Source organism: Phocoena phocoena, chromosome 10 (genome assembly GCF_963924675.1).
Source record: "Phocoena phocoena chromosome 10, mPhoPho1.1, whole genome shotgun sequence".
NCBI classification, from domain to species: Eukaryota; Metazoa; Chordata; class Mammalia; order Artiodactyla; family Phocoenidae; genus Phocoena; species Phocoena phocoena.
This window is the reverse complement of record NC_089228.1, coordinates 101827542-101840824: the sequence shown is the minus strand read 5'-3', so window position 1 is coordinate 101840824 and position 13283 is coordinate 101827542. Positions and strand designations below refer to the sequence as shown.

At 41.7% G+C, this 13283-nt stretch overlaps 1 protein-coding gene across 1 annotated transcript in view; it reads left to right on the top strand.

The window, feature by feature from the left end:
• Window positions 1–13283, top strand: part of FARS2 (phenylalanyl-tRNA synthetase 2, mitochondrial) — a 383626-nt gene that overhangs the window by 55562 nt on the left and 314781 nt on the right. The window contains exon 2 of the mRNA XM_065886071.1: window positions 4279–4283. The gene's annotated coding sequence lies outside the window, so the exon portion shown is untranslated. The remainder of the gene's footprint in view (window positions 1–4278; window positions 4284–13283) is intronic.

Here is a 13283-nt window from a genome sequence, read left to right as displayed (position 1 = left end):
GTGGACTGGCCGCCCCTGGGCTGGTCCGCCTCCTGCTGGCTCTGGGGATGGCCCGTCACCTGTTCACTTCTTTGAGTGTACAGAGGAGGCACCACTGTGCGTGTTTTACTCAGCCATTCCTGAAAACGGTAATGGTACTTTGTTACTCACTGAGGCTCACGGTGCTTGTGCAGATAAAATTCATTACCATCCCCAGCAGTGATTTTCTGTTCGTGTGTGTGTGTGTTTCTTTACATCGTTGGAGTCCTTAGAACTATTTTGCATGAAATGCCAGTTTATAAGATATATAGAAGTAAATGCTGTGGTGCCATTAGGGCCTACACCCCACTTTCCTGAATTTTCACCCCAAGCCTCTTCCATAGAGCCATAGGATTTGAAAGCTAGACCCATACTCTTGTGTGCACCATTGTATTCTTGATCTAATCCCAGTTTTACTTTTTTCTCACTTTTTCATTTCATTTTGAAAAATTTCAAGCATACAGTACAATTGGAAAAAGTTTTACAAGGAATTTCTGAATAGCCATCACCTGGATTCTTACCATTAACCTGTTAATAACACTCACGTTGCCACATAATCATCTGTACCCTGTCCATCCAACAGCACATCTTTTTTGGTGTGATAGATTTCAAAGTAAGTTGCAGACTTTCCTTAGATGCATATAATTAGCACAATCCTCTTTTTAAGGTAAAATTTACATACAGTGAAATGCACAGGTCTTAAGTATACCATTCATTCATTGAGTTCTGACAGATGGATACACCTGTGTAATTCAAACTCCCTCTCAAGATGCAAAACACTATGAATGCCCCAAAAAGCTTCCTCATGCTCCTTTCAAAGATCAATCTCCACCTCCACCCTCCAAAGGAAGGCACTGTTTTGAGTTTTTTCTACTGTAGACTAGTTTTATCAGTTATACTGCTTTACATAAAGGGAATCATTCAGGATGTTCTCTTTTGTGACTTGTTTCTTTCACTCATCATCATGTTTCTGAGATGCACCCATGTTATTGTGTGTATAGTAGGGGTGTGTGTGTGTGTGTGTGTGTGTGTGTAATGGTGCTCCCTTGTAGGAACACACCACTGTTTGTTTATCCATCCTCCTGTTGATGAGCATCTGGGCTCTTTTTGTTTTGGGGCTGCTATGAGTAAAGTTACAATGAATGTTCTCATACAGATCTTTCTGTAGACATTTTCTCTTGGTTAAATACCTAGGGTTCAAATTATTGGATCCATTGCCAGACTTTTTTCTGAAGCGGTTGTATCATTTTACACTCTTTCAGACAAAAGTGTGTGTCTGACCAATGATGTCAAGCACTTCTACATGTGCTTATCAGCCATTTGCATATCTTCTGTGATTGTGACTCCTTGTCTTTTTATTATTGAATTGCAGGGGTTCTTTATATGTCACAGCTGCCGTGTTCATGTTTTACGAATCTTTTCTCCCAGTCTTTGGCTTCCTTTTAATTTTCTTAAAGATGTCTTTTGAAGAACAGAAAATTTTAATTTTCAAATACAATCTTGCCAGTGGTTTCTTTCATGATTATTGCTATGTTTTAAGAAACCTGTGTCCACTCCCAAGTTACGAAGATATTCTAATATGTTTTCTTCTAAAAGCTTCACATTTTGGTCAGTAGTTTTGTGATGTATCTTGAATTAATTTATGTATATACTGTGAGGTGGGGACTCTGCCTTTTGGCCACTCCTCAGCGTAATCTGCTTCTGTTTCCCTGGCTGACTAACGTGCACATACCCTGACGGCTGTGCACTCGTACATTCTGTTCTTTCTTTACCCCGCTTCCACAAATATTTGCTGAGTGTTTACTATGTGCTAGGTGCTGGGCTTATTTTTGGGTATATAGTGTTGAACAAAATATAAATAATCCATGTCACCATGGAGGTGGTAGTCTAGTGAGGATAAATAGACATTAAGCAAATGAACACAAATGCTTTTATATTCAAGTCTAGTGAAGTCCTATTTGTCTTAGAAAACTCACCTTAAGTCAGTATTTGAAAACCAGGCGTCGTAAGCCACCATATCAGCTGGCGAAAGAAAATCATGTGATCATATCAATTGATATGGAAAAATTATTGCACAAAATCCTGTACTCATTCAAGATAAAACTCTCAGCCAACTAGGGATAGAGGGGAACTTCTTCAATTTAATGAAGGGCATCTGTAAAAATCCTCCGGTTAACATCATATCTAATGCTAAGAGACGGGATGTTTTCTCCCTAAGATTGGGAACAAGGCCAAGATATCTGCTTTCAGCATTCTTGTTCAACGTTGTATTGGAAGTTCTAGCAGCTTCAATAAGGCAAGAATGGGAAATCAAAGCCATTCATATTGGAAAGGAAGAAAGAAAACTATTCCTGTTTGAAGATGATATGATTGTCTGTGCAGAAAATCCCAAAGAATGTATGAAAAACAAACAAAACAAAACAACTCTCCTAAAACTAAAAGGTGAGTTGTGCAAGGTCTCAGGATATAATATCAACAAATAAAAATCCATCACATTTCTATATGCTAGCAACAAACGTGTGGGAACCGAAAGTACAGACACAAAACTATTTACCGTCACTCTCAGGAAATAGGACTGTATTTAACAAACCATGTGTAGGAGCTTTATGCTGAGGATTATGAAATGCTGGTGAAAGAAATCAGAGACCTAAACAAAGGGGGAGAGACATGCTCACAGGCTGGAAGGCTCAACATAATGCGGTGTCAGTTCTCCCTAAATTGTTCAGTGCCATTACTGTGAAAATGCCAGCAAAGGTGTATTTTTTTTCCCACTTAAAGTCATCCCGATAAAGTACTAAAAATTATCAGCCTTATTAAACATCAGTCCTTGAACACTGCCGTTTTAGAAATATACATACGAGTTTTTGTTTTAGAACAGTTTTGGATATATAGAAAAATTGGGAAGGTAATCCAAAGAGTTTCCACACCTCTCACATTGTTCTTGCCGTTATTAACATCTTACATTAATCTGGTGACTTTGTTGAAATTAATGAATCCGTACTGATACATTATTGTTAACTGAAGTGCATGCTTTCTTCAGACTTGCTCATGTTTACACGATGTCCTTCCTCAGCTCTGGGGTCCCATCCAGGATCCCACTTGGCGTTTGGCCGTTTCTGTCTGGAGCTGCACAGTGCATTAGGTTTTCCTGGATTGTGTTGTGGCTCGGACAGTTTCGTGGAGTACCTGGTGTCAGACATTTTGTAGACTGTCTCCCAGCTGGGATTTGCATGAGGTTTTTCTCATGCTGAGACTACCGTGATGTGTGTTTGGGGAGGACACGCACAGAGGTGAGGGCCACCCTCATGCATCACATCATGGGGGCACTATCAGGTCAGCTGATCACGGTGGCTGTTGGTTTGATCGCCTGGCCGAGGTAGCATGTGTCAGTTTTCTCCACTGGAAAGTGACCCTTCACCCTTACCCTTGAGAACCATCGAGGCTTTTATACACAAGCGTCTTCCAAGATTTACATGGGGGCTTTCCTTATGGTACTGTGGTTAAGAGTCTGCCTGCCAATGCAGGGGACACGGGTTCGAGCCCTGGGCCAGGAAGATGCCACATGCAGCGGAGAAGCTAAGCCCATGCGCCACAACTACCGAGTCTGCGCTCTAGGGCCCGTGAGCCACAACTACTGAGCCCGTGTGCCTAGAGCCCGTGCTCTGTGGCAAGAGAAGCCAGCACAATGAGAAGCCCGCGCGCTGCAACGAAGAGCAGCCCCTGCTCTAGAGAAGGCCCGCATGCAGCAACGAAGCCCCAGTGCAGCCAAAAATAATAAATACATAAATAAATTTGTAAAAAAATTAAAACAAAATTTATATGGAAGGGCACAGGTCCTAGAATACTTAAATAATTTTGAGAAAGAATAAAGTCAGTGGAGCGATTGTTATGAAAGCCTGCCAGAGCTCCAGTAAACTAAGGCAGAATGGTATTGGTGGAGGGACAGACACAGAATAGAGAATCTAGGAAAAGCAATTTAATGGAGGAAGGATAGGCTTTTCAAAAAATGGCGTGGGAACAATTGGACATCCATGGGCAAAACGGTGAACTTTGGCTTAACTCTCACACCTTATATAAAAATTAAGATGAATCATGAACTTAAATGTAAAACTATAAGTCTTTTAGAAAAAAACATAGGAGAAAATTTTTAGGATGTAGGGCTTGGCAAATAGTTCTTAGACTTGACACCCAAAGCATGATTCATAAGAGAAAAGAATTGATAAGTTGGCCCTTCAAATACAGACTTTTACTATGCTAAAGACCCTGTTAAGAGGTCTTTGAAAAAGGAACAGCATCTAAAATATACAGAATTTTCGAAATTCAACAGCAAAATAAAGAAACAGAAAATAGTGCCATTAGAAAAGGGAAAGTAGCATGAATGGACATTTCACCAAGAAGATCTGCACATGGTAAGTAAGCACATGAAAAGATGCTCACCATCATTACCCATTAGGGAAATGAATATTTAAACCACAAAGAGATATCACTACATACCTATCAAAACGGCTAAAACGAAAAATAGTGACAACCCCAAGTGCTGGTAAGGTTGTAGAGAAACTAGATCCCTCATACATTGTTGTGGGAAGTAAAAGATGCAGCACCTCTGGGAAACAGTTTCCTTATGAAACTAAATATTCAGCCACCATGTGACCTAGCTATGCATTCTTGGGCTGTTTACCCTGGAGAAATGAAAACATATGCTCACATAAGAATTTATACACCAATGTTCATAGTAGAATGCATGGTCAAACAAACTGTTGCACGTCCACACCATGGTGTAAAGCAAAGACTCTCAGTTTTTTCCTTCCTTCTGATGTAGGGAAAAACCCAGTTCGTCCTTTCTGCGTGCTTGTTTATCCTGTGTGTCTACTTTACTTCACTTCTGACACTTCTGGTCCCCAAATGTGTGAAGGTTTTCCCCACACCAGTAAGTGGTTCTCAGACACCAGCTGGGTGTCCTACAATGTAACTCAATTCTGGCACTGAGTACCGGGAGATAATCCCAGATCCCACCAGTTAAGGGCTCAGTCCCATAACACTAGGACTGCCCCCTCCTTTTTAAGTTAATTTAACTGTAAAGTATTTTATTTCACAAGCCCTTTAGACTTGGGTCCTCGGGCTGTTTCCAAATGGGAATTCTCTCTGTTTTTCTTTTGCCCTATTCAGTCATTTAGAGGCAGTGTACACTTTCACAATCTCTATAAAAAGTCAAGGACACCATGCCTAACAGACTAAATCTCTGGCAATAAAAATTTGAAAACAGCTTTTGTTTTTTTCCACTTGTAAGGCAGGTTATCAACTGTCGGGATGTTCTTTGAAGGTAACTTTGATTTCTGGGGGGAAGCCTTAGGAAAAGTAAAGCTCGTCTTTCAGAAGATTAACATTGATCTTTAAAGTCTAAAATAAAAATAATGCAAGTGTGTAATGCCCACTCTGCTCAGGTACTTGCTTGCCACCGTGCTGGTGCTTTCTTGGTGTGAAGGAGGATGCAGGTGGGGCCGTGAGCGGGCACTGGGTGACCTGTGCAGGTCAGGGGGCCTGGTCCCTGCGGAGAGGGCGTCTGTGGGCCTCGTTTTCCCCGTGTGTCAAATGCCGTGGTTGGGCTAACTCCTCTCGAAGCTCCCTCTGACTTTGGAGTTTTCAGTTTTTCTGAAATATTTAAATACTTCCCTAACTAGCCACAGAGGGCGCCATCCTTCCTACTGCTGGAGCCGCTGTGAGGGAGTACAGCCCAGGGAGCCTGGAAGCAGGCTTCTGAGCGCCTCCTCTTTGCGGCTTTGCTTTTCCTTTAAGTGAACTTTTGTAACAACGGTAACAGACAGATATTCCAGTCTAAGCGATAGGATATTTTCCACACCTCAGTAAGTTAGCATCTGCATCGTATCCAGGGAGTAATTTTCTACCCATGTCATCCTTCTGGTGTGCGGTCCAGGTCTGGGAATAAGAAAAGGCCGTCTCCATCCTTCTGCACCCAGACCAGCGCTTTAGTCCTTAGGTCCACACCCAGCCTTGTTCACACTTGGGATTCAGTTGTCATGCACTGAATTGTTTTGCTTCCGCGCAGCTTGCAACAGAGCGGAAGCCTCAAGTTCACAGAGGATGGCAGAGCTTTCAGTACTGCTCTTACAGTGGTAGAGGATCTGCTGGCCAGTGGAAATCCAAGAAGGAGGCAAAACCAAATTTAAAAACAACAGAAAACTGTATGATGGCCCAGAATAGCCATAGCCTTTCCAAAGGATGACCACTGTCATTGAGAAAAGTTTAAATTTTGTTTATCGCCTCTGTTAAATGCTATAGTAACATTTCACGGTATTTCTGTACCGGTGGTTCTCCAGCCTTTCCTGGCATCAGAATCGCCCTGAAGCCTGCCGGCCCCGCCCCAAGTCCCTATTTCCTGGATCAGGGGTGGGGCCAGAGCCTTACTTCTAACAGCTTCTCTAGTGATGTTGGTGCAGCTGGTCCTGGGACCACACTTTGAGTGCCACTGTCCTACATAAAATCATCTTCAGTGTTGTTTAAAATCATAAGTGTAAATTTCCTGTAATTAACTTAACGTGTAAAGCTCATTGCTTACTACGTAATTATTTCCAAAATATCTTCATTTTGTATCATCCTCCCCATAGCCCACTCCTAAGGGAAGCTAAGGTCATGGGATATTTTCGCTTTCAAATACATAATCCTCTGTGCCATTCCCCCCTATGAGAGTCTGCTCTCAGTTTCTTCAATGCAGAGAAACTCCAAATATTTGTGATTCTTCCATTTTTGAATTCATTTGTTTCTACTTTCATTCTGTCTTATTCTTAATTTTATTTGGCTATCATTTTACTATTGGAACCCAAAGCTTAGTTTTACTTTTTTTTTAGATTACTAATGAACTTAATGCTCTTTTCCTGAGCATAGGTCATAAATTCCTCTCTGTCACACACACTCTACAAAATTCAAAAGGTTATATGACGCTGTATAGTTAAAAAAAAGAGTTTCTCTCCTACCTCTGTCTCCCAGCCACCCACTTCCCCTCCTTGGAGGCATCGACTGTTAGTAATTTCTTGACATACATGCAGTCTTTATTATTTACCAATTTTGTATTTGTGAATTTGCCTAGTTGCTAGAATTTATTTATAACCTCAAAATCAGCACTCCTGGGGCTTTCATGGTCATTTGAGGACATGCGCAGAACATCACAAATCAGAGTCTCCTACCCACGTGTTCCCAGCTGAGGTCAGACAAGGGGGTGATCTGCTTTCTCATTTCAGCTCCTACGTAAATAAGTATCTTTTTTGCCATCTATTTAGTGCCGTGTTTTTTGTGTTTTTGTGCTTTTTGGGGGTGATTTTGCTGTTTAAATGGCCCCCAGGCCTAGTGCTGAAGTGCTGTCTAGTGTCCCTGAGAGCAGGAAGGCTGTGACATGCCTTGTGGGGAAAATGTGTGTGTGAGATGAACTTCGTTCAGGCGTGAGCTACGGTGCAGTTGGCTGTGAGGTCAGTGTTAATGAATCAACCGTATATATTACATAAGATGTCTTTAAACAGAAAGACACGTAAGCCAAGGTTATGTACTGATGAGTTGGCAAAAATGTGAGCAGGGCCTCTCAGGACAGAGTCTCTCTCCCTGAGGAGCAGTGGTTCAGTGTCCATTGATTCGGTGTTCTCAGGGATGTTCTAGATCAGAACTACCTTGAAAAATGAGAATTGGCTGTGTATTATTTTCACTGTTTTCATGACCCAGGTATTTTGCAATTTGAATTCAATGCTTTCATGTACTAGCTAATCCTTAAAACTTAAAAAACTTACAGAAAAATGCAGAGCTATGTGTTTTACAGGGGATTTTAGCAGAGAGCACAATATAATCAGGACTGATTGTGGCTGATTAGGGCGGATGGAACCTGGCATGTAGGCCTAAATTTCACTCTTCTGCCATCTTGCCACGATGTTCAGAGTATAACTTAGCAGGCACACGACAGACAGCCTTCTCTGCATTAAGAATTAAGGAGTGTTGTTTGATTTCCACCCTTGTAAATGACTTGCTGAGTGAACCTCAGTGCTGTGCTTTGACTTTTATCATTAGGTCTGCTGTGGGGAGAGGATCAGGCAGTTGAAATATCACTGTGAGTTATGGAGTAGTGTCTTCTCTTAGTGATATGGAAATATACAACATGGATATTCCTAGTGGCGTTTACTTGTTTGACTTGGGAAAGCATTCTTTTTAAGGACAGAAGCATTGTCCCCGTCCTCCAGTAGCTTACGATCTAACAGCTGGAGCAGCATCCTGATTGATGGGTGCAGTGAGTGTTTTATGTGCTTTTGGGGAAGAGAGAAGAGATGGGTCAGTTCCGTCTGAACAGAGTGTGAAGGGTAAGACCTGGTTTCATAGAGATAAAACGTCTCTGGAATTACGGATCACGTCAATGGGAAGATGTGTTTCGGTTTGAAAAGAAATCTCGCCAGGAGCTTCTCAGGACTGTATCTGTTGAAAAAAGCAAAGTTGGCTGGTGTTTATCAGGAAAGGACAAGCAGTGGAAATGGCAGGGGCAGCCTGGGACCGGGTGAGAGGCAGACGGCCTGGGCTTGGACCCTGATGCAGTCTTCAGTTGGCAGGCACAGCGCTGGGCACATTAGTTTATGTCTGTCATAGTGCCGTCAAGAGGATTAAATGAAAGAAGAAGAATAAAGAAAAGGCTTCGGAGAGGAGGTGATGTTATGTCGCCATTTGTAGGTAGTGTTTCAGGCTATTAGCATCTACTTAATAATTGTGGAGCTACCAACTATACTTCAATAACATGTAAGAATAAATAAATACAGAAACAAACAAAAAACTAATTGTGGAGCTAAGGGCTGGCGAAGCCTTTGTGTGCTAGAAAGACTCTTTCCTCCACTGTAGCCAAGACCCCAGGATTTTATACGCAGCGACTTTGTTTGGAGGATCTTAGATAAAATCATTTTATTTAGAATATTTAGGAGAGCAGAAGTTTTAACCTGGAGGCTACGTCTTCTATGTAACAGTAATATTTCTAATTACCTAAAATAGTTTTTAATATGCAGTTTAGTGGGTTGATTTAAAACAAGTTTTAATTTTACTTGCCATAGCCATTCGGCTTGCTAAGTATTTCTGGGCGAATACTTTAGTCTTTTTCATTAACTGAGTTATTTCTTATTTAAAGACTATTCTGTACACGTACGTTAGTAGGGTGAATACACATTATTTTAAATGCTGAATTTAGTGGATAATTAATTATGCTGTCATTCTCCAAATGTGTAATATGTGGAATGACTATAAATACCTTTCATTAGAAACAAAAATAAATGATGACTAGTAGGTTGACCTAAGTTGAGATTAGCCAGCAGTTTTGATGTTTCACTTGACTTTGATGAGATGCTAAAGAGCATTAAGGAAGAGTTTGGTATATTTGTTTTATAGTGTTTGTGTGTATTATTTTTTATATGCATGAGAGGAATTTTTCCCTGGCATATTTAGGAAAGTATTCATTCATACTAATGGGTATTGGTAACATGAACTTAATTTTAACTCATGATATGTTTCTTAAGTGAAAATTTGTGAAAGAGTGGTTGGGAGTCTAACTACGATTCCAAATGGTGACATCTTTAAATACTTATTAACCAGGCTTCAAGTTAATTTTGTGGGGTCTTTTGTCTGCAGTCATTCCCTCACGCATGTGCTTAATTACAGATGTCAACCCTCCCTCACGCACGTGCTTAATTACAGATGTCAAGCCTTTGACTTACGACAGCAGAACTGATTGCTCTTGGAACTGAGTACAGTGACTTGTGTTTTTACAAACCTTTAAAAAGTTGTGTTTTTCCATTTGTTTCTGTGTCCATCATAAGAGATTTTTCTCTTGAGTACTCCTCCATTCTTGAATAATTAAGAAGTTTCCAGCACGACAGAACACTTTCCAATCTCTCATTCTTGAAAACACGGCATTTATGAGCAGAGAATGGTACTGCTTGTCATTTCTCCACTGAATTATAGTGATGAAAAGACATCTCTTCTGAAGGGGAACGTGGCCTTGTATGTTCACATAATGATTGTCTGTAGAATTGCTTTCCTCACTCCTTTTTTTCCCCCTTAGACTTAATTTTTTTTTTCCCCCTTAGACTTAATTTTAATCAGAGACCTTATCTACACAAAAGGTGCCTATTACCAAAGAAGGCTGTGGTGGCAGGGGCTTTCTCGGGGTCTCTGATCGGTTGGCCCTAGCCCTGTCCCTTGTCGGGCCTGCCCTCTGAGCGGAGCTGCCAGGTTCTTGCGTCACTGTCTTGACAAGTGGTGTGCGCATTTATACAGCAGCTGGGCCTTGTCAACCCGTGGAAGCCATGTGCCCCTGGCCGCAAAGTCCAGTGCCAGTTTTGTGCTGGTGGCTTTAAGCCATGCCTTAAATACGTTGCTGAAACCGATGGTGGATAAATAGTCACTGGAGGGAAGAACTGCGTTCATTCGCGTGAAGTAAGAGCATTTGTGAATGGTAAAGGGCTGCTGGTATTTCTGAGCAGTAGACCCTCCTGCTTTCTGGAGCTACAGCTTTCTGCCTTGGGGGCTTCCCTTTTGTTACTCACATGCTCCTGAATCAATCAGAAAAATGCATCTCCGTGGTAAATCTTTAGAGGAAAGAGTTTATGTATACTTTATTCTCTTCAGTGTTAAAGTACCCAAAGTACAAAAGCAAAGTTGTTGGTATCAGTGCCCACAATCGTAGCTAGGAATTAGGCACACCAGATGCTGGGAAAAATGATAATTGTGTCCAAATGGACAAAACTCAAGGAAAGAGTATGGCACGCTCTTAGTATAACTGTGTGTTAAAACATTCTCCTAGGCATTTCATGTTACTGCAAGGTACTGATTTCAAAGCGCAGTGTCCGTTTGACCCTCTATTGGCTTTTTTCTAGTGGGAGAGATGTATATGTCCACAGATGCTTACCACTAGGTTCATTTGGCATGAAACGTGTGACTATTTCTATGTTAAACATCTAGGTAATTTATATTGGCTTCAACCAAGCCAGCAGGAGATAAGTTTTCCTGGTGCCCAGTTAGTTAAAGTGTTTGTAGAAACAGTATCTTCTGTTCTTCTGCACGTCCACACTGGACTCTCGGTGGTCTTATTCATTGTGTATCGCATAAGACCCCTCCCAGAATAAGCCCCTAGTTATCCTCCAAGGTAGAGCTAGCCAGATAATGTGTGGCCTCATCTCTGAGGACTGGCTTCATGGGCACGTGGCCCTTTTCCTCATGGTTCCACTCTCCTGAGGACAGAACTCTGGCCGGGCCATCAGGACCGGGCCTGGGCTTGTAAGACCTTTGCCCTATTTGACCGAGTTTCAACTGCACTCTTGGCTTCTTTAACTCCTTCGGTTTAGGTTATATAAACATTATGTAGCCTAATCTTCTCTGTTTCTCTAAAATGTATAAAAATTTTGATATAGATTTTCCTGAATTCAGAGCTGGCTTCTACCAACGTAACGTGATATATTTTATCTCGCCACCATATTAAATTACATTTCCCTTCTGATTAATGTCACCTATGAGTTAGGAGAGGCGAAAACACTTTAATTGAACCCAATTACTGTTTTGTCATGTAATTAAAATTCCAGAAAGCCTGTTAACCTACCCATATTGATACAGCAGAATTAAAGAAAATGCTATTTATGGAAGGACCCAAAATCCTAGGGTCACTCCTTAACAGGTAGGTGCCTGAGAAGTGAAACATGGTGTGTGTCCTGGGAAGGAAGCCAAGAGGGGGCAGGAAAGGTGGTTGTGTTCACCCAGAGCCATATCTGAATAAATATTCTGCTCGGCCATGAAAGTTTTTAAAGGGAAGTAATCTCAGTTAATCATTGAGATGGTGGGTCGCAGTCATCACCATCCCCCACTGTCTGCAGGCTTGGGTGCAGGCCTGTTGACTTGTGATTTTTCTTTAGATGCTGTTTCGTTCACATAAGTTTGTTCGTGAGATTACTGAAACGGAAGCTAGGGGAAAGATCTGGTCATCTGTTAATTAATTATTCTTCATTTCTAGTCCTCTGATCTACGGAAAGAACCAACAGGTTAGGCAAGGTATTGTGTGGTCAAAAGATTTGAAAGGTGTGCTAGGGCCTGCGGTGAGTAGAGCGTGGGGGTGCCTGATTTAAGGTTAGGGACAGGACAAAAGGGCCTCTTCCCCGTAGAGAGCTCTTTCCTGCCTAAAGTTGCTTACAGCCTTACTTTTCAACTTCTTGTGCAAAGTAGTATTTTTGACATTTGCCTACTCAACAGCGTGACATCTGTAACGGAGCCTGGTGACCAAGGAATTTTATGTCCCTGAAGAACAAGTGTACAGTCATCACACAGTAAAATAAAACTGCTTGCTGTAGTTAACGGATTCCTGAAGTTCCAAGACCTGAAAGAACTCAGCCTTGAAATGCTATTTCTGCAGCTGCTAATGCTGGAAATGAGGCTGATAAATCAACACGAAGAAATGCTTGGCACTGACTTTGGACCACAGTGAGGTTTGACTGTGAACCTGCAGAGAAGACATTGAAGAATTTCATGTCACTAACGAAGAGATTATCCACATTTCTCTTCTGCTGGAAGTTGATCAGCCAGTGTAGTAAATTAAGTTGAATAAAAGCTGAATTTGGTAATGTTGCACCTCTTTGTGCATTCCTTGAATGAAGGCGGAATTGCTGGAACGGTATTAAATTCAGACAAGCGTGAGGAGAGCAGTGATGAGGATGAGGGTGACGTCATGAATGTAGGTGTGATAGTGGGGTTTACAGTAAGGAATATATCTGTGGTCTTCTTCCATTGTTCCTAGCACGGGGCTCCTAAAACCCTTCTGACTGTAATCTGTAACGCATAGGGGCATTCTTCTGTTATAATGTCAGTTTTATTCTCAGTTCCTGAAAAATGTGTCTGTTGTTATTCATAGAACCAGCCCTTTTCTACTACCCCTGAGTTTATGTTAATGAGGGTAGAAACCCATATTAGAGTGTCAGGAGACAAAGAGCCTTTCTAAAGGCCATGTGCGGGGTGGGGGGGCATCATTTGAGAATGATGTTCCAGGCCCATCATCAGATGCCCAGGTTGCGGCTGCCGACCACCGCGGTGATAGCCACGCTGTTGTACTTCTCTGAGGTCCTCTCGCGGCCCCGTACAATGAGCTGCGCGTGTACATAGGTAGTAGCTTAGACTGAACTAAACTTTAGTGACTATTTTCCTTAGAAATAAGAAAGATTTTTCCTTACTAAAAGACAGCGTAACGTTTTAGCTTTAAT